The sequence below is a fragment of the Cupressus sempervirens genome, chromosome 3 (genome assembly GCF_028749045.1).
Source record: "Cupressus sempervirens isolate cs-2001-9-10 chromosome 3, ASM2874904v1, whole genome shotgun sequence".
Lineage (NCBI taxonomy): Eukaryota > Viridiplantae > Streptophyta > Pinopsida > Cupressales > Cupressaceae > Cupressus > Cupressus sempervirens.
This window is the reverse complement of record NC_143120.1, coordinates 835,819,723-835,840,563: the sequence shown is the minus strand read 5'-3', so window position 1 is coordinate 835,840,563 and position 20,841 is coordinate 835,819,723. Positions and strand designations below refer to the sequence as shown.

At 35.8% G+C, this 20,841-nt stretch overlaps 1 pseudogene; it reads left to right on the top strand.

Annotated features, from left to right (window-relative positions):
• Positions 1-958: 958 nt before the first annotated feature.
• LOC149569376 (uncharacterized) lies at positions 959-9,002 on the top strand (annotated as a pseudogene).
• The last annotated feature ends 11,839 nt before the right edge of the window (positions 9,003-20,841 follow it).

Below are 20,841 nucleotides of genomic sequence, written 5' to 3'. Positions count from 1 at the left end.
GGAAGCGTTAGTAACTTAGTATTATAATCACAGTCAATATAAGTAGGTACCGAGGCCCCAACTCTGATGGTTGCTATTTCGTCCTTCCCAGCCCTGGAATTTGACGGTCACCCCTGCCTGTCAAGTGATTTTTTTATGTCGGTTTGATCATATGAATGCCTTTCATTTGACATTTTAAGATATTTATTGATTGACATTTTTTATCTTAATAACTTAATATTTAATTAAAGTATAAATTAGTAATATTCACAAAAATCTCATATCAAAGTTTCTAAATTCATTAGTTTTATAAAATAATATAAATTAATAATTTCACAAAAATTTCATATCAAAGTTTCTAAATTCATTCATTTAATAAATTAATATAAAATTATAAAAAATAGTAGAAATATATGTAAATTAAGAATGTTTCTAATTTTATATTTTGCATACTAACTTTACATTGGTAAACAATTTTTGTTTATATAGTGTATTGTAAAAAATTTGACGGTTTATTAATAAAATTAAGTATCATATTGACTCCAACAAATATTTAACCTGTCATATTCGACTACAAAGTGGAAAAACGGCCAATACAGCCATCAAATTCCAGGCCTGGTCCTTCCCTAATAAGAAAGAACACAGAGCTTTTCATTCAATATGGCGTTTCCATTCGAAACTTTCGCTGCTATTTCGTGAAGTGACCTATTCTCCCAATAAAACAGAATACTTTGAAAGATAATATATTTTTTACAGAATGAAATTTGCGTATGTCCACTAAATTTTGATGTCCGGGGTACAGAATTAAATAATACTATATGATTTGGGCGCGCCCTCATTCTGCATTTTGTTCTAGTTCAAAGACTAATGCTAAAATGTATCTATAAGGACTTTAGTTCTCTACGCTGAAAGATATAGAGCGATTATTTGTTTAACCTCTGCCTCGTCATCCTGGTTTTCTTCAGAGTCGAAAGAGAACATGTATAATCGCGGGCGTCGGCCGTCAAGAAAGCAGAGCAATAAAAATGACATTTTTAGCAGACAAGCTGACGGTAAACAGTCGTCTAGTAGAAGAAATTCTTTCTGTCCAAGTCGTTTACAATCTGCAGCTCAAATGGAGAGGTGGCTAAATGAGCAAGATGGGATTCCCACGACTCATCTCATTTCTTATCTGAGTTCAGATGAAGGACGCCATGCTCTCACACAGATTGTTGACAACCGCAATCTACCCTTCGACATTGTTCACAAATTAGCTAAGCTGGTGACGAGAGATGACATGAGGGATAGTTTGCAGAAACACGATACAAATAGAATTTATGGGGTGTTCGTGGGCTCTGCGTTTCTTGCACAGATCCAAGCACATGTTGCGAACATGGTCCAACCCAAAGCAAAGGATATATGGCCGTTGATTCATCTTTACCAAGAATTGCAGAGCCGAACTGAAGATGGGTGGAAGTTCGTTGCAGTTGAAGCTATTAAAGAAGCATTGGACGGGCTTAATGAAGATGATGATAAGCGTGAAATCTGTGCTGAGTTTTCGAAGCTTAAGGAGTATAGAGATAAACTGAAAAGGCTTCAGTTTCTTGCAAAGTCGGAACGGACTTCTCAGGTGAGCTCATATGGAACGGCAATAAGAAAGATTTGATAAATCTGTCATTTTTCCTTTTTATCTGTTTATCTGGTAAGTGCGATTAAACACTTTAACCTCTTTAATATGTTCCAAATAGCATATCATCCAAACTTACTCTTTCAAATAGTATAAAATTCTACACGGTAGAGAACTATTGGTGAAGGGCTTGGTGAGAATTAATGAATTTACATCCATACTATTATTTTTTCAGATTTTTAAATGTCCTCCTTTCGTCAAATAGACAATCTGACTATTCTAGCCATTCAATTTACAAATTTTTAATATTACAATTGAATAATATAGAGAACATTGCAATATTGTTATCATGATTTAATTATGTAATTTTTTTAGTCAAACTCATTGATCCATATTTTGAAAGTCGTAATTCAAATGAACTCATTTCTCTGAGAATGAATAGAACACTTACCACTCATTGCATCAAGGTGCTGCTCACAAAGGTGAAGCACAGGGACTTCACTTTCCAGTTGAAGTGCACTTAACTATGAATCTTCTACCATAGTTAAACCCACTCTGCTTGCAACTTCATTTACGAAACCTTCAACAAGTATTGTGCCTTATGAACATTCATTATAACGCCCCTTAAGTTCATCAATTGATAAGAGATTTTCCACAGCAAGTCAAATTGTGATATTGTTATTAGGATTCACCTGTGTAGTTTTTTGAGTCAAACTTATAGATCCATGTTTCATGAATAACGGTTCATATGAGCCCAACTCTCGGTGAAATCCTGATAGAAATATCACAATTGAAGTTGCCCTACAAAATCTCTCCTAATCTAATGAACTTTGAGAAACTAAAAAGATATAAATCAAAGACTAATACCAAAATATATATAAGACTTATTAGACCAACAGTCCAATTACTGTACACAATCAGATGGGATTTATGATAATTTAAAAGGACTAAATAATCCAAAAAACATATCTATTAATCTTACAATAATTGAATAATACCAAACTAATGAAAGGATAAATCGATCATTCTTTCTATCAAGAGTGATACAAAACACACTGAAAATAAATGACGAGTATATATAGGACTTATTAGACCAACAGTCCAATTACTGTACACAATCAGATGGGATTTATGATAATTTAAAAGGACTAAAATAAGCTAAAAAAACATATCTATTAATCTTACAATAATTGAAGAATACCAAAGTAATGAAAGGATAAATCGGTCATTCTTTCTATCAATAGTGATACAAAACACACTGAAAATAAATAACGAGGAAGCCCTTGTTCGAAAGCCATGGTGAATATTCTGCTAACCTTAATACAATATAGTGTATAAATTTAGGACAGCAATTCAATGAAATGGAAAGGGGTACAATTTGTTGCAGTTCGAATTCTTATTTTCATATGCTAGAGTTGGAAACCAGAGAAGCACTATGATTTTACACTTCACAGAGGTTCATACAGTCACCTTTGAGCTTCTCTACAGACATTCTATTACCACCCAACCCAGTAAATTTAAATCCAATTAATCTTGAATGTCAACCTGTGCAGATGACTTCCATTGAATGCAGACTAAAAAAGCTCTCCATAAGGTGTGAATAGGCTGGGCAGAGAAATGGGTTCTGCCGATACCCCACTAAAACTGGTAGTAAACAGCAAGCTTTTCAAATTGAGGCTAAAGAACACATGGTTAATCCTTTTCATTTTCACAACTGAGCCCTTCTCTATTCAGATGAATTAAATAAACGTTGAAATACACCACCTGCAGTGGGTTATGTCGGCTAGAGGAGAATGCAATGCATTGGCCGTCGAGAGACCAGCAGGTCATATTGTCAATCCACCCTTCCTCACCTTTCAAATGTCTGGATACATGATATTGAAATCAAAGCCAAAGATTGCCAAGAGAACTAATTATTTCAATTCTATGAATAATGAAACTATCCTCAGAATCAAAATAGAAACACAAACTCTTCCAAGACATCCACCTTAATTAATGATATTAAAAAACATAATCCAGGACATGGAGAACCAAATAAAGCACCAGTAGTTCCTCCAATGTCATTCCCCTGCATGAGTCTAATCGTCATTAGTTTTTTAGTAATAGCTCATGACCAGTTTCTAAAATAAAATATTAACTATTTGTATAACTAAGTAGCAAGTTTAATAAAAATACTTTCAAGAACAGAGGTGATGATGCTCTGAGAACCAAATTTCTTTTCAATAGCTCAAGTGCAAAGCTTAACTATGCCTATCTACCTAACATTGTACCCAAATGTGCCATTACAATTAACTATGTTTAAGTTATGATATTTGATTTTAGGTTCACAAATTCTAAAATGAATTTCTTAGTTGTCAAATTATGCATTGAAGCAAAACTATTATGACCTGTACTTTTATGGTGTTTCTTGAACTTTACCACTGATTGGATGTGGACAGGAATCTATTAGGATGTGTGCAGTGATACCAAGTGAGGAGGAAATAGCTTGCCTCTGTCCCAGAAAAGCACCGATAAATCGAGTATGTGAGAGTTACAATAGCGTGGATGAGTATCTGTCAACACGATTCCATTTGATCCATGAAGATTGCTTCACATCAGTAAAACACGCAATTCAGGATTTCCGCAAGAATTTAATCCCAAGCAACATAAAAAGGTATACAAAAGTAAAATTTGTTCGATTACAGGTGGGGAATGAGGGTGTGGAACATTGCATTTCATTTGAAAGCTCTAAGAATAAAGCAGTAAATGGGAGTTTATTAGACCGGCTCTTGTTTGGTTCACTGCTCTGCATTTCCTGTGATGGTTTCTGCACGTATTTATGGGGAATCGTCAAGGAACAACAAGAAAAGGGGATTCTTGTTCTGAAGCTCACCCCAAGCAGGGAAGGGGGGCCTGTGGATTTACACATTGACAAAACATATGAAATGATTGAGTCCACTTCAGCTTATTTTGAAGCCTATCACCATGTCTTGAAATGTCTTCAAAGGCCTGAAATGGAAGAGCTTCCTTTCTCGGAGCATTTGTTGTCATTGCAACCTCATGTCTTGGAACCTTCTTATGTGCAACAGAGGAAACAACAAGATGCTTATGATTTCAAGAGTGCATTTCCAAACATCAGTAGATGCTTGGGAACAGGCATAGTTCAGATCTTGAGTGAAGTATGGCCTCAGTGGGATTGTAGCCTGGATCAAAGCCAGATGGAAGCTGTAAAACAGGGCATAACAAAAAGGCTGGCTATCATCCAAGGCCCTCCTGGTACTGGGAAAACTTATGTTGGTTTGAAAATTGCCAGCATTCTTCTTTCTAATGTGAAGCGGGGACCTATACTGGTGATCTGTTATACAAACCATGCACTGGATCAGTTCCTGGAATCCATTTACTCCATTGAATCCAACATGATTCGACTTGGAAGTAGGTCTTCAAATGAAATTATGCAGAAACGAACCTTGAAGCAGCTCAGACGTGGAATCACCATTCCCCCCTCACTTCGCATAAGGTACAGAGAACTTATACAGACAAAAACTAACTTGCAGCAGCAGATTCAATGCTGCTTGGGCATTATGGACCAACAGCGTGTCTCCAAGAAAATGCTAAGGAACATGTCCTTAAAGCAATGCATTCAATCCCTTGATCCTAATGATGAAATATCTCAAAACCTACAAAAGATGCGGTTAGAAGAGATTGCAGAACAAGCTGAGCAAAGGAATCGCCTAAGTAAGGGGAAGCAAAAGGTCTCGGAAACCATGGCTCTGGGCACATGCAATTCTGAATCTGGTGAACACAATAGTGATAACTCCAGTATTGATGAAGAATCTAGAGATTATGCAACTGCTGATGAGGGGTTAATGGTGGCAGATGAAGATGCTATTGTTAGAGCTACGAGGGTAATGCAACCAGATGAAAATGCTAGTTCTAGTGCTCTGGGTATCGTGCATGCAGATGAATATTCCACAGATGTTTTTTCCAATGAAATTTTATCTTCTAAGGATGACTGGATTTTATCTGAAGATTCAAGAAAGAAGTTTCTTCAATACTGGTTGGATCAAACTAGAGAGAAATAAAGAGGAATTTCAGCGTTTAATGGAAACTAATAAGAATGTATGTAGTCAGCTGCAACAGCTGGATGACGAGATCTCTCTCCATATTTTAAGAAAAGCCAATATAATAGGCATGACAACAACAGCAGCTGCTAAAAGTTACAACATTCTTCAGGGCCTGAAAGCAGAAATAGTAATAATAGAAGAGGCTGCTGAGGTATTAGAAGCAAGCATTTTGCCATGTATTGGGATTTTCACCAAACATCTCATTCTGTTGGGCGATCACATGCAATTGCGTCCATCTGTTGCAGAGTATGAGTTGGCTACCAAGCATAAGCTGGAGATATCTCTCTTTGAGAGATTGATAATGGGTGGTGTGGAGCATGTAGCTCTTCGATGTCAAAGAAGAATGAGGCCTTCAATTTCTGCATTGATATCCGACCTCTATCCCTCTTTGCAAGATCATTACAGCGTAAAAAGCTTTGAGAATATTAGAGGCATTCAAAACAATGTCTTTTTCTTGGATCATAAAGCTATGAGTCAGAAACAAGAGAGGCCAGCAGCAAGGTAAATGTGAAGGAAGCTTGGCTGATTGTAGAATTTTGCCATTATCTCCTAAGGCAAGGTTATGAGAACAACGACATAACAATTCTGACTATGTATAAAGGTCAGATGAATGAGATTCAGAAAGATCTCAAACACCGAATTCTTAGTCGGGCTAATATAGAGAGGATGGACCCTGAAACGTTCAAGATTCCTCGAGTTTGTTCTGTGGATAACTATCAGGGAGAGGAATGCAAAATTATCATATTATCTCTGGTAAGAAGCAATAAAATGTTTGGGGTGGGAGGGTCGAAAGGAAATATTGGGTTCCTGAAAGTATCAAACAGAGTGTGTGTGGCATTGTCAAGAGCCAAAATGGGGCTATATATCTTTGGAAACGCAGAGCTCTTAGCTTCTAAAAGTGATCTATGGGAATCAGTTATTCAGAAGTTAGGGACTGCCAACTCCATTGGACCCGCTCTTTCACTGGCTTGTCAAAACCATCCCCAAACAGAAACAAAAGTTTCAAAAGCTGAAGATTTCAAGTTAGTGGAAGATGGAGGTTGTAGCAGACCTTGTGAATATCAGTTGAAGTGTGGCCATGCTTGCCGAAGGAGGTGTCACCCCTCAAATCACGATAGAGTAATTTGCCCCAAGCCATGTCCGAACAAATTTGAAAACTCATGCGGTCATCAGTGTACGGTGATTTGTCACTTCCCTGAAGATTGCCCTCCATGCAAGGTTCCAGTACCCAAAGTTCTTCCAAAATGCGGTCATCAATTAGTTCTCCATTGCTCTAGTCCTATTGAGAACACCACCTCTGTTGAGCCATGTAATGTTAGATTTGATTGCGGTCACCTATGTCAGTCAAAATGTGGACGCCCCTGCCTACCATGTCCAAAATTAATGATGAAGGATTTGGCTTGTGGCCATAAAGCAACTTTGCCTTGCTGTGAAGACGCTCCTAATTTCTCCTGTGAAGAGCCTTGTGGAAAGGTTCTAAGTCCTGGTTGTGAGCATATATGCAGAGGGACTTGTGGGGCATGTAAGCAAGGCACTTCTCACATTCCTTGCAAGGAAAGATGCTCCAGGGACCTGCCTTATGGTCACCAATGCATGGCTGGTTGTTCAGAAACATGTCCGCCTTGCATGCAACCTTGTGAGAAACGGTGCTTGCACAGTCGTTGTACTCGTCTATGTGGAGCACCATGCATTCCTTGCAAGGAAAAATGCGAATGGAATTGCCAGCATTATACTTGTGATCGTCTTTGCCACGAAATCTGCTCAAGAGATCCGTGTGACGAGCCATGTCAGGAAATTTTAAGCTGTGGGCACACTTGTATAGGCCTTTGTGGGGAACCCTGTCCCAAGTTTTGCAGGACCTGCAATCCTAAGCATGTAGATGTGATTACTCAGATGACTTTAGAGGAATATGAATCCACGGATAGATTCGTTCAGCTTATAGACTGTGAGCATGTATTTGAAGTAAGCGGACTTGATACATGGATGAATATGGACGAGAGAGTCCTTGAAGCTGAGCCTAGCGCAGTCGCTGTTAAGCTTAAACAATGGTGAGTTGAAACTTCCGTAGTTTGATTTCTGTATTCAAAAGCCATGAGACGATTCGTTTTGGTTAGCGATTTGTTTAAATTCTTAATTAATATTCATATTGTTTGCGAAATTGTTTACACTTTGCAGTCCTGAATGTAGAACGCCCATAAGAAAATCATTGCGGTACTCAAACGTTGTTAAGGCGAGGCTGCATCAGATTGAAGAAGTCAAGAAGTTAGTTCTAGGGTTTGAAAACTTGAACAAGGGAAACAAATTGTTGAAGGCAAAATCCTATGACAAAGCAATTCAAGAATTTAATGAAGCATTCCGGTACAATCCGGGGTCCCTTGAAGCCCATTCGGGGATGGCGAAAGCCCTCTGTGGATTAAAGGTTTATGAGCCGGCTACAGAACATCTGTTCTTTATTTTAGAACGCAGTTCATATCGAGCTCGAATCCACGATAAGCATAAGCTTTTAGTACCAAACCCGAAATTTGCTTCCAGCATCAAAAACGTGAATTTCAGCGACAACAGTGATCGAAATATTATAGCTGAAAATGAATTAGCAATTGAGTCACTATTGCAGTGGGCATCAATTCGTTGTTCCTGCCAAGACCTTAAAACAGGGTTGATGATTTGCAAAATTATTCTGGAGCAAACCCCTGGCCATGCAAAAACTGAAGAAATCAAAAGAAACCTGGAAAGTGGACAAGTTATAGAAGAGGTAGTGAATGTGATGATGAGGGAAGTGGGAGGAAGAGGGCACTGGTATAAATGCCCAAATGGCCATTTCTATGTTGTAGGGGAATGCGGTGGTCCAATGCAAAAATCAAAATGCCCAGATTGCAATGCTGTGGTTGGAGGAGAATCTCACCAGCCTGCTGAAGGGAATACTCATGCTGATATTGATGGCACTTCTCATCCTGCCTGGAGCAACGCCACTGGTCTTGCTGGTCTCGACCGTCTTCTTCAATACTGGTTCTTTTAAGTTAGGGTTTTAATACCAGCTATTCATCAAAGGAGCAGTTTTTCGCATGGGCTTCTAGCTATGGTTGAAGTGATTTCGGTGACCTTGACTCATACGAATATCTTTCTTTTGATTGTAAACCGGACGCAAAGGTCTAGTTCCTCGCGATAGGAGAAAATAATATGAATTTTATGTAATAACAAGGGCTCTGTCGGAGCTAGAGTCCCTGCCTTCTTGTTTGATAATAAAGTTGTAGAGTCCCTGTCTTTTTGTTTGATAATACAGTTGTTTGTGAAGAAATAAATGTTTCTTTTAAGGATGGAAGTGATTTGTTTTCAGAAAACATGATAAGAAATATGAAATGGTGAACTTATGAAGCATCAAGTTGAAATCATAGAGAAATAATCTTGTAATTTTTTTAAAACATACCAAAATTAAGTAAATATATTTGCATTGTAATTTTTTTTTAAAGATTTCACGTATTTTTGAATTAAAATTTTTATAATGTTAATATTTTAAAAAGTTAAAAGTTTTTAAATATAATTATATAAATAAAATAAATATAAAAGTAAAGTAAAAAGTAAAAAAATTTAAGGAAACATAATAATATGGCTAAACTTGTTCAAAGAATTAGTAATTCTTAAGATGTTAATGAATATTTAAATTCTAATTAATTAGCATTTAATTTATTTGCAAATATTTTCTATTTATGAAGTAAGTAATTACATGTCGTAATATTTAAAATAGAGGAAATGGTGTCAAAATGTTTTTGTATTCAAACGTGCCTTAGTTTCAACAAAGGATAAAATGATGGGTCCATGTAATTTCCATGACATATAATGGCATTGATTTTAGAGGAGTATGTAACCCCTTTGACAGTCAGCAATTTTCAACAGCTGTTGGAAAAAAATTGTAATTTTTTCAAGAAAACTTGAAGAAATGTATTTCAAATTTTGGGGAAGGGGACTTATAACAGATATTCAGTTATATAGGAAGTATTATTGTTAAATATCCATATGCTAAAAAAGTAACTATGACATAGGCATTGAAAAGTGGAAGAAGAAGCAATAAAGTTGAAATGAGTACACTTTGTTTTTCAATTCCCCTTCCTTTCGAACACATGAGCATATTTTCTTTTGCATGTTTGAGTTCATTTTTTAATCAAATTTTTATGCCCAGTACAAGAGAAGTTAGTGATTTATTATTTTAATTAAGTTTTAAGTAATTACAATGTTAATTATTACGTACTTGAAAAAAAGCATAGATGACAAGCCATTTTAATAGACATAAGATATGTTAAATGAAAGCTTACAAGCTGATCAAACCTTGCAATGAAATAGTTTGTTCATCAACAGTAAACATAGTGATATATTTATTACTATTGTTGACAATTTGAGAAAGGAGATAATGAAGGCTGAAGTGGAGACCAATGGTGGAGATAATAAATGGTTTTTTCAATGTTGGAGATAATAAATGGTTTTTTCACTTTCATTTTTAAAAATATATATTACATTCATACTCCAGTAGTGAGTTAGAGACCAACTGAAGCAAGTTGAATACAGTAAAATGAACATACTTAGAAAAGAGGGAAAAGGAAATCTGCAAAAAGAATGAAGTTTGGCTAAGTGATCCAAGTTTAAATGTTCATAATGATTCCATCTTGCCATATTTGTGTTTCAATTTAAAAGCAACATTCTTCTAACACACAATAGTAGTAGAGGGCTTCATAGCTATGCATTAAAAGAAAACAGAGAAAATGATTTGTTACATAAGTTAGATGTAGATGAAATAGAAAAAGAACAGGGCATTACCCAATCTAATCATTTTATCATAAGTTTTAAATTGTGTATGTTCAGATGAGGATTGATTGAAAGTACATACTTAAAAGAATGAGATTTAATTTCTTAAGGTTTTGAATTGAAAGTTAGATATAAAAACGATAAGTCATTTAGCTGAAGAGAACAAATCTAAAAACTCACCATCCTTGGTAGAATTTTCTGCCTATAGATTTTGTATGAGGAGGAGGTCTTCTCTTATGAGCATATAAACATTCCTGAGGATACCCAATTGGAGGATAAGCTTTAGTGATCTATATATCTGTAGCTATTTTTATTTCCCTTTGCTGTCTGAAATAGATTGATGGATTTCTTCAACAACGATCTTCAAAGACTCAGAAATATTCGTAATCATGCACACAAGTCGTGTGAACTGGTGAGCAAAATTTTATAGAAACAATTACAATCTCAACTTCTACAACATGTTACTCAACTTGGAATTTGAAGAAGAGATTGTGGTCACCACATGCCTACATCACATTGATCAACCCGCATCACATTGATCAACCCACATTCGAATAACGGGAGGTGATCATTGTTACATGCCATAATGTGTTCTATAGATGTATTCACTTTCAATTTTAGGGCAACTCACTACCATCAAAGCCATTGTCTACACCTTGGCAATCATCACTTGTCATAGGGCATATTGAAATGTCCCTTTTCTGATTTTGTATGATATTTCCAACCTCAAATTAGATTTTCAAGATCAAACAACTAATATCACAAAGATCCACCAATTTCTCAAATAAACTCAAATCGGGTGTGTCTGAAATAGTGCCAAAAAACTTCACAACTTCACAAATTATTAATAAATCTGAAAATGGACATTTTTACAAAAATTTCAGCAGCATAACGGCCTACAAAATGAAATTTCTAGATCTGTATAGCCTTTACACAACAGCTCACAAATGTAGGACAAAAACTATGCTCATCGGGCTCCCGAAATTAACACAAAAATGCCCAGAAACACCACAAAAACACTAATAAACTATCTCAGAAGTTTAATCACATCCCAATACATATATTCAGCTCTATTTTAACATCTTAAATTCTAAAATACAGCAGCAACCCAAACTGATATGAAATACTCAACTGAAAACACCAAACTCATACCAAAAAACAACCCCGAAAACCCACAAATCTGCACTATTCAGCACAAAGGCAAACTCTGTATGAGCATGCACATGGAATGGCTTCAAACTCCCATCCTTAGCCTTCCTGGAAACCTGCAAACTCCCATTCTTGGGTCTCCTTCTCCACAGGTTTGGCAGCCTCTGAAGAACAACAAAGAAAATGAGCAAAAATCAAGTTCTGGAATGAGCCCAGAATGCCTCCAAACCCCTTAAAAGAGGGCATAACCCTAACTCACGTCCAAGAGGGGTTAATAAAACATATTTTAATAATAATTTTTATTTATTAGTCCATTCGCTTCCAAAGATTATCCCCTTTTGCTGAAACTTCGCCTTTTTGGGCATGCCTGCCTTAGCAAAGATTATTATTTTTAATTATTTGAAAAGGGGACATGACAAGTCCTCCCCTCCCAAATATTGCTTGTCCTCAAGAAATCGCTGAACAATAAACCAATCAATCCACCTGGATCCCAAATGTAGTCATGAACTATACTACTGCCAATTAACACAGGCTCCTGCAATATCCTCTGCAATATGACCAAGAGGAATCCATAATCAAACTGACAATTATAGCTCAACCAAACTCCAAAATCACCACTGCCACAGTTAGAAACCCATGAGACACAAACTCTTAGAACATCAAAACCCAAGTAAAGTGGACAAATTCAAACTACCAACATAGTAAATACCATCAACGCATCCCACTGGCCTATATAGAATGTACAATCCAACTTTGTAACAATGGTAAACACTCTCAAATGAAACTGTACCAAGTATGGAGAATCCACAAACTGTACAACTCCTGCAGTCAACACAACTCTGCAAATCACTGGCCACTATCTCATAACCATAACTCCCATGCACTGTTGATGGTGAAAAGACATTACAAGATAAAGAGTAAGAAATGGAACCCAAACCAAGTTTGTCTGCCATCAACTCCTCAGCACAAGGATCAAATGCTAACTGATGTACATACCCTGCAATATAATGTTGATAAAAAAAACCAACCTCAGTCAACAGCTCACCATGAACATGTGATACAACCCATTGTGACTGATCACCAGCTAAGTCAGGAGATGTCATAGCCAAAGGAGTAGAATCAATAACAACACTTGCTGAAGCATCACTCCAAAACTCCTGCTCTAAGTCATGTATTATCAAGCTATCAATTGCAGGACCTATTGCCATGTCGTGCCCATCACAACTCTCATTTCGAGGCATCAAACTATCCCATAACTAATGATAAGCGCTAGGAACCAAAGTACATCTCTATATCATCATCTCATCAACATGGTCATGAGCATATCTCACAATGTAATGTCGATAGAATGAACCAATCTCAATCAATGGCTCGGACTACAATCCAGATGTAACTAACTGCAATTGATCACTAACCAAGTTGGAACTGACTACTACCTCTGAAGACATCACCAAGGGAGTAGTATTACTAGCAGGAACCATGCCAACTATCAGCTCACCAACATCACACATGGTCTTTGATACATCATCTCTAGTCTTCGTGCCATTAGTACTAGAGGTCACCACCATGTCAGGCATACCACAACAATCTGTTGCAGCACCCAACTTAATTGAACCTGACTCAAGTGGGAACGAACCTAATATGCCAATGTTAGTATCAAGGATGGATGCATCCCCATCTCCACTGTCTCTGACAATCTCGGCCATGGACATCCTTGGATCACCAAACACCACAGCTTGTGACTGTATAGAATCAGATAAAGATTGTAGTCACTCTAATTCCATGGTCACCTTAGCCAAATGAAATTGTGACTCCTTGAAAGCCAACTGTGTACTCTCAAGAATCTCAGAAGTCACCTCAAGCTGCTAAGTAAGCTCACTCACCTCATCTTCCTTGGCCAACAATGCATCGTATGTTGTACTACCCCACTCCATAAGATAATCTCTATCGGCTACCAACTGCATATAATCTTGTCTCAGAATTTGGATAGCCTCCCATAAAGAGTGGAACTTTGTCAAGGAAAGATAACTGCCTCCCTGCTCATCACTAGTAGGAGAACCCCATCCATAAACAGCTAACAACTGACGAGCAGCATCAAAATGCTGGCAAGCAATAGCAATGTCTCACTCACTAACTCTCAACTAATTAGACACATGATGGCACTGGCTAGACTGTCTCCTACAAACCTCCTCTGATGCACTATCTAAAAGAGTATCCTCAAAGTTACTAGTCTCTAGAGTATTACCATCCATATCCTGTGAATCAACTCCAAAGCTCATATCAACAAACGGAGTATCAAAAACTGTAGCACTGCTATCCAACTCCTCTATACCAAAAGAAACCGCCAAGGAAACTAAGTCTTCAAAACTGCCCACTACATCCTCCTGGATGTCATCAATGCCAATATGACCCTGGGACTCATCTGTACACACTACCAAATATGAAAGACCATCAACACATTCTAGCAAAAATGGTCGATTGGATATATGAACAAAGCCCAACACCGGTGTATAAAAACTAATACTAACATTGGACAAGCTGCTATCACAAGAAAAGACAACACCGTGCAATCTGCTAATCAAATCCATGATAGCACCCAAACAATCACTGCTACCAAAAAGTGTTAAAGATTTCCAGTCAACTGAATCCCAAATGCCAATATAACAATCTCGAGTCCATATCTGTAAACTAGAATTAGCTAGTAACTCAAGAAAACTCCTCACCTGAGTAATATGACCAATACCAACTAACTCCACATACCTGTCATGATGAGATAATGTAGTCACAATACTGTCTTCACTCACCTTTAGCTGGCAGGATAAATCATGTGAAGTACTACTAGCCTCAACCTCATGTGACGAAGCATCTAACTATGCCTGGTACTCTCTCTCAAAAAAGTCATGAATGCTCAATGTCTGCTCATCTCTACTAGGTATCTCACCATCATGCACAACAACATCTTCATAATCATCATCCTTGAGGTCAAATCTATCTATCACTCTTTGACTAAAATCATCAAATGTAGTTACCTGATCATGACCTTGAGTAGTCATTCCATGATACCACCAATCATAGGCTACATCTTCCAAGTGTAGACTTACAATTTGAACAGCATCACTCTCCTTCATGGGGTTAAGTGTGAAGAAGGTCTATAATTTTTGTAGCCATGCTCTAGCTGAAATTTTATTTGTTCCATCAAAAGTAGGTGCTATAAACTTGCTTATTTTATTTTTGAGCTCTCTTCCACTTATGTCATGGTCCCTTCTGTACTCTTTCTTGGGCATCAAAGTGTTCATCATATCCACATATTCTCTAAAAGGAACTAAACTGCGAAAGTCATCATCTAAGCCATTGTAAGTAGCTCTTAATGTAATCAAGTTACCTGTAACCTCTTCCATAGGATTAATGGCTAGATTTGGTACTGGTGGCTCATCTACAGGTAAGAAAATAGTTTTGGTTGATTTAAATGGTGTGGATCTCAGATTTCTTGGCTCCTCTGAAGTGCTCCCTTTCTCATTAATAGATGCAACTCCTTGTAGTTTTTCTACCAATATTCGCAAAGCCTCTCTAGTTTCTGCCAAACTATCCACTGTTTGCTTCTGAGTATTTTGGATGTCTTGGAAGAATTTCTTTGCCATCTCATCTAGATAAGCCATACTTTTTCCTTCCTTGGATTTTATACTCTTACTTTCAACTGGAGGTTTGATCAAAATTTCTTTATTCTTTTCTCGCTGTAAATATCTCTTTTCTCTTTCACTTAGTTGCATGTAACCATAAATTTTGACATGCAGCTGATTAGAAGCAACATGCAACCACCAAATTCACCAAGAACTAACATGCAAATGATTAGAAGTAGAATGCAACCATAAATTTTGACATCCAACTGATTGGAAGCAACATGCAACCATAAATTATGACATGCAAGATTTGGGTAGTTATCAAAACTGACATGCAAGATCTGGGTAGTTGTCAAAATTGACATGCAAGATCTGGGTAGTGTCAAAACTGACATGCAAGATCTGGGTAGTTGTCAAAATGACATTGAAGATCTGGGTAGTTGTCAAAACTGACATGCAAGATCTGGGTAGTTGTCAAAACTGACATGCAAACTTCTACAAACCCTCAGGCTGGCAAGATCATGGCTTTGATACCACTGAAATGTCCCTTTTCTGATTTTGTATGATATTTCCAACCTCAAATCAGATTTTCAAGATCAAACAACTAATATCACAAAGATCCACCAATTTCTCAAATAAACCCAAATCGGGTATGTCCGAAATAGTGCCAAAAAACTTCACAACTTCACAAATTATTAATAAATCTGAAAATGGACATTTTTACAAAAATTTCAGTAGCATAAGGACCTACAAAATGACATTTCCAGATCTATATAGCCTTTACACAACAGCTCACAAATGTAGGACAAAAACTATGCTCATCGGGCTCCCGAAATTAACACAAAAATGCCCAAAAACACCACAAAAACACTAATAAACTATCTCAGAAGTTTATTCACGTATCGATACATATATTCAGCTCTATTTTAACATCTTAAAGTCTGAAATACAACAACAACCCAAACTGATATGAAATACTCAACTGAAAACACCAAACTCATACCAAAAAACAACCCCGAAAATCCACAAATCTGCACTATTCAGCACAAAGGCAAACTCTGTATGAGCATGCACATGGAATGGCTTCAAACTCCCATCCTTAGCCTTCCTAGAAACCTGCAAACTCCCATTCTTGGGTCTCCTTCTCCACAGGTTTGGCAGCCTCCAAAGAACAACAAAGAAAATGAGCAAAAATCAAGTTCTGGAATGAGCCCAGAATGCCTCCAAACCCCTTAAAAGAGGGCATAACCCTAACTCATGTCCAAGAGGGGTTAATAAAACATATTTTAATAATAATTTTTATTTATTAGTCCATTCGCTTCCAAAGATTATCCCCTTTTGCTGAAACTTCGCCTTTTTGGGCCTGCCTGCCTTAGCAAAGATTATTATTTTTAATTATTTGAAAAGGGGACATGACACATACCCAGTGGTCATGATTGATTTGTGCAGTTTCAAACTACATATAGACATCTTTCACCTCATTGATTTTCAATCAGAAAGCACTAATATTTCTAATTAAGAATACTTTCTTATTCATGATCTTGCCTAACCTGGCTCTGACAATATGTTAAGTTTGAACAAGAAAAATAAGAAGACAATGAACTAAGATAACAAAGATTAGAGAACTAGAAAAACCCTCCTCACCGAGGGAAACAACACACCAAAATTGTAGCCTGTATTTTATATGCAATGATTCAACTACAAAGTCTACTCTTTAATATAAACTTCAAAGCGCAATGATCTCTCAAATATCAAAACCAGAGAAGAAATGATCGAAGTATCATGTACAGAAGACTTGATACTCAAAACTTAACACAAAAATACTCATGAGCTACTGCTTTGTGATTGAGCTCTAAATCAGAATCTAACACTGAATGAAATACACTGATTCATATTTGCTCTCATTTTTTTATTCAGTAATTCAATGTGATGATTTTCATTAGAACATAGGTCATTGATCAAGTATTTAATTTTTTAATGTATATTTTTTACTAGCAATTGAGAAAAATGATTATGCAAGGTGCTTGTGTGAGAAGACTAACAAGGAACAGAAGAGCAAGGAGCTATGGGGGTTGCAATTGAGGTTTCTGTGGGCAATGAAAAGTAGAGGAGTCTGTACCTTTCAAATTCAAGATTTACAATTGAGTGTTCCCTAGATATGGACAGTTTAGCAAGTTATAAAACATTAAATATTCAAAGCTATACAATTATAAATATTCAAAGCTTCAATTAAAATGCAGAGTCATTGTTGTATTAATTTCCCACGTGGTATCATACTATCTCACCTTTTTGAGCTCAGAGACGAAGTCTCATTTTCTTCACACTTATGCATATTTTTTGATGCTAAAGAGTTCCTTAAGTGTTTTCTTCAGAAACATTACATGCAGCTATATTAAAACAATGGCAATCATAGAACATTTTAAAACCAACACAACAAGGGAGCAATAAATTTTCCCACAATAGGATATCTTTCTCAAACATAGCACTCGACGTATAGTTTAATTAAAATTTGAAGGCTTGAAATGCCCACATTTAAAATCATAGAATTTGATCCTTTTGAAAATTCAAATGGTGACACGACACATTAGTCTAAGGTAGCAATTGAAAAAGACAAGCAACTGAGGTTGATAAGTAATGAGCCTATGCAAGCAACCAGGAAGCTTAAGTAGACACCTAATTAGCTAAATAGAGTTGAGGAAATGACTGAAATTGTAAGGGAAACAGATTGCAAGCAACACCGACCTAGAGACTACACACAAACACCAGGAGAAATGTGGCATGGAGATCAGGACTAGCAGCACACATGTAGAACAACTAATCCAAAAACATGTATTGGAATTAGCATTGGAAGGCAACAAATTTAGCACTCAATACTCAAGGAAAATGGTATGGAAAGCTATGAACAAAAATATCAATTTCCTAAAGAAACGACTGTAGGCATACCTGTGGTTTCTAGAACCAACTACTCAAATGGAGAGATCCATGCATAAAATAGTAGTTGTTGATTTTCAAGCCCACACGTCTGCTAGCCCCTTTTCCAATTTCAGACTTCTGGAAATGAAGAATTCAACAACATTATCATCAAAATCAACTGGAGAAATTCAAACAAATAAATATATGTAGTTAAAGAAGAAAAAACACTATTAAGGTAACCATTTATTGAACAAGCCAACTATCCATCACAATGCACGGAAATGGACCTATCTAAAATGGGCTCCCTAAATAGGTTGTTGGCTGGGAATAAAGCATATGTGGGTGTACCCTCCTAGTGACACTTGAAAAAGGGCTTGCTCTCCACATGAAATGACTACGGAGGGGCCTATAAATAGACAATGATAATTACTGTAAGAAGATGTGCTTTTCAAAGGGTAAGGGCAAATGACCTAGGATCTCCAACATGGCGGCAACAGAAAAATAAATATCCACCCCACAGAAATCTTCTACTGTCCTACCCATTTCAACATTACAACGAACAGGAGATAGTTGACTAAACCCTGACATAAAAATTTCTCCAAATCTATGGCAATATATTGATACCCTCATCTCTTTTTTTTCAGTCTAACCCTCAAATTTTACATGCATAAAGGCAGATTGTAGGCAGAACATCGCAAGGCACGTGTCGAGCCTTTGGCTGGAACCATTTTCGACTCCTAAAAGGTTCATGGAAAATATACGAATACCTTCAAATGGAACCAAGCAGCTGCAATGTCATTAAGAAATGACAACCGCAAACAAAAAAAGTAGAGCATTCATGTGGAGAGCACAATATGGTTACCACAACACAATACAAACTGAAATGTTAGATACCAACAATCTGTCATAATATGGTTACCTGCAAAACTAGTAATCGATGGCACAATAGAAAATGAAATGTTACATACCAACAAGTTGTCAAATATACTCGCTTTGCCTCATAGATTGCAACATAATCACCAATGCCAAATTTTTGGGAATTACTTCCAAAACAAAATGTATTTTTAATCAGGAGATGGTTGAACTATTCCTCCAATCGCACATGTGAATATACAAACATGATGGTACACCTCAACAAAATTCATTTAACACTACATTTAAATCACATTGCTTTTAATAGATCCCTCAACATTAATATTAATCAATTTTTAATGTTATATTTTAGGGAATGGCAAATTTCAAGGTTGCATGATGCACCATTTAGCATAAAAAATAAATGTGTGGCCTCTTTAATTTAAATCATTTCAGTTTGAATACGTGGCTAAACAATAATATTAATCAATTTTTCATTTTAATTCTTTAAAACCACTAGCAAAATTTGCTATAACTAATTAAAAATAGCATTAAAATATAAAAAATTCTATTTTGAGTATAAACATTTCACGTTCATTAATGTTTTTAAATCTTTCCAAAAAAAAATACTAATAGGATAAAGTAAGAAAAAACTACAGTCTCCTGGCTATAAGGCAGGGACTAATAAAATGTATAAAATGTCGAAAATAATATGTTGTATTTTCCTTATAAATAATTAAAAGTCCTATAAAACAACTAGTCAATTTGTCAATAATTATAGTTCTATGAATTGATGAAAACTTTATAGTTGCAAAAAAAAGAATAGTAAATTATTTTGATTGGACAAACAAATAAAGGTAATTTTTTGAATTATTAGTTCTTTCAATGAAAACTTTATAGTTGCAAAAAGTAATTGAATAATAAATTGTTGATTGGACAAACAAATAAAGGAAAAAGTTGCACTCCCTACTGTAGCACAAAACAACCACTCAAATTGTCAATAAATATACTATGTTGAATTATTTTAAATACAATAAATATGAAAACTTTATAGTTCAAAAAGTAATTGAATAATAAAGTGTTCTAATTGGACAAACAAATAAAAAAGTTAAAGTGCATTGAATGTAAATATTTTATCAATATATTTGAAAAGGAGATATTTTCAATGGCAAGTTAAATTGTGATATCACAATATATTTGATGTATAAATTATTAATAATATTTATAAAAATCTAAGTTTTATTGAAATTTGTAAATTCATATGTTTTATTATTTTTAATGTAATTTTTAGGAAGAATTTTGTGGAAGATAAAGAATTAATTTTCCTGCCATTCTAGGGGAAGGGACCCACTACAAATAGTCTATCATTTTTGTGGCTTTGTTTAGCTTTTTTCGTTGGTGATTGACCAATTTATGCACTATATTGTGCACTATATTGGTACATTCCATAACAACTTAGAAATTCTAGATGCCAGAGGTTAGCCCGTGTGGCTATTATGACTTGCATGTCATTTATTTTGAATATAGTAAACAAAAATTGAATATAAATAGTTAAAAATTAAAATTACAAAATAAAATACCACGTCTTCTATAGATAAGTTTCAACCAATTTATAATTTAATATTTATATTTAAAATATTTAAATATAATAATATGGGTGAGTGCACCAAGTTGGCATAAAAAAAAGTGGACACCCAACTAAAAAAAAATCTCAGTAACTCGATCAGTTTATTTAAAAGTGAAATGCAAGCTAGGCTTGGTATCCAAGCCTAGGCATTATAATTTAAAAAATCTGATTGGGTTTTAAGAAACATAAATATTTTTCTAC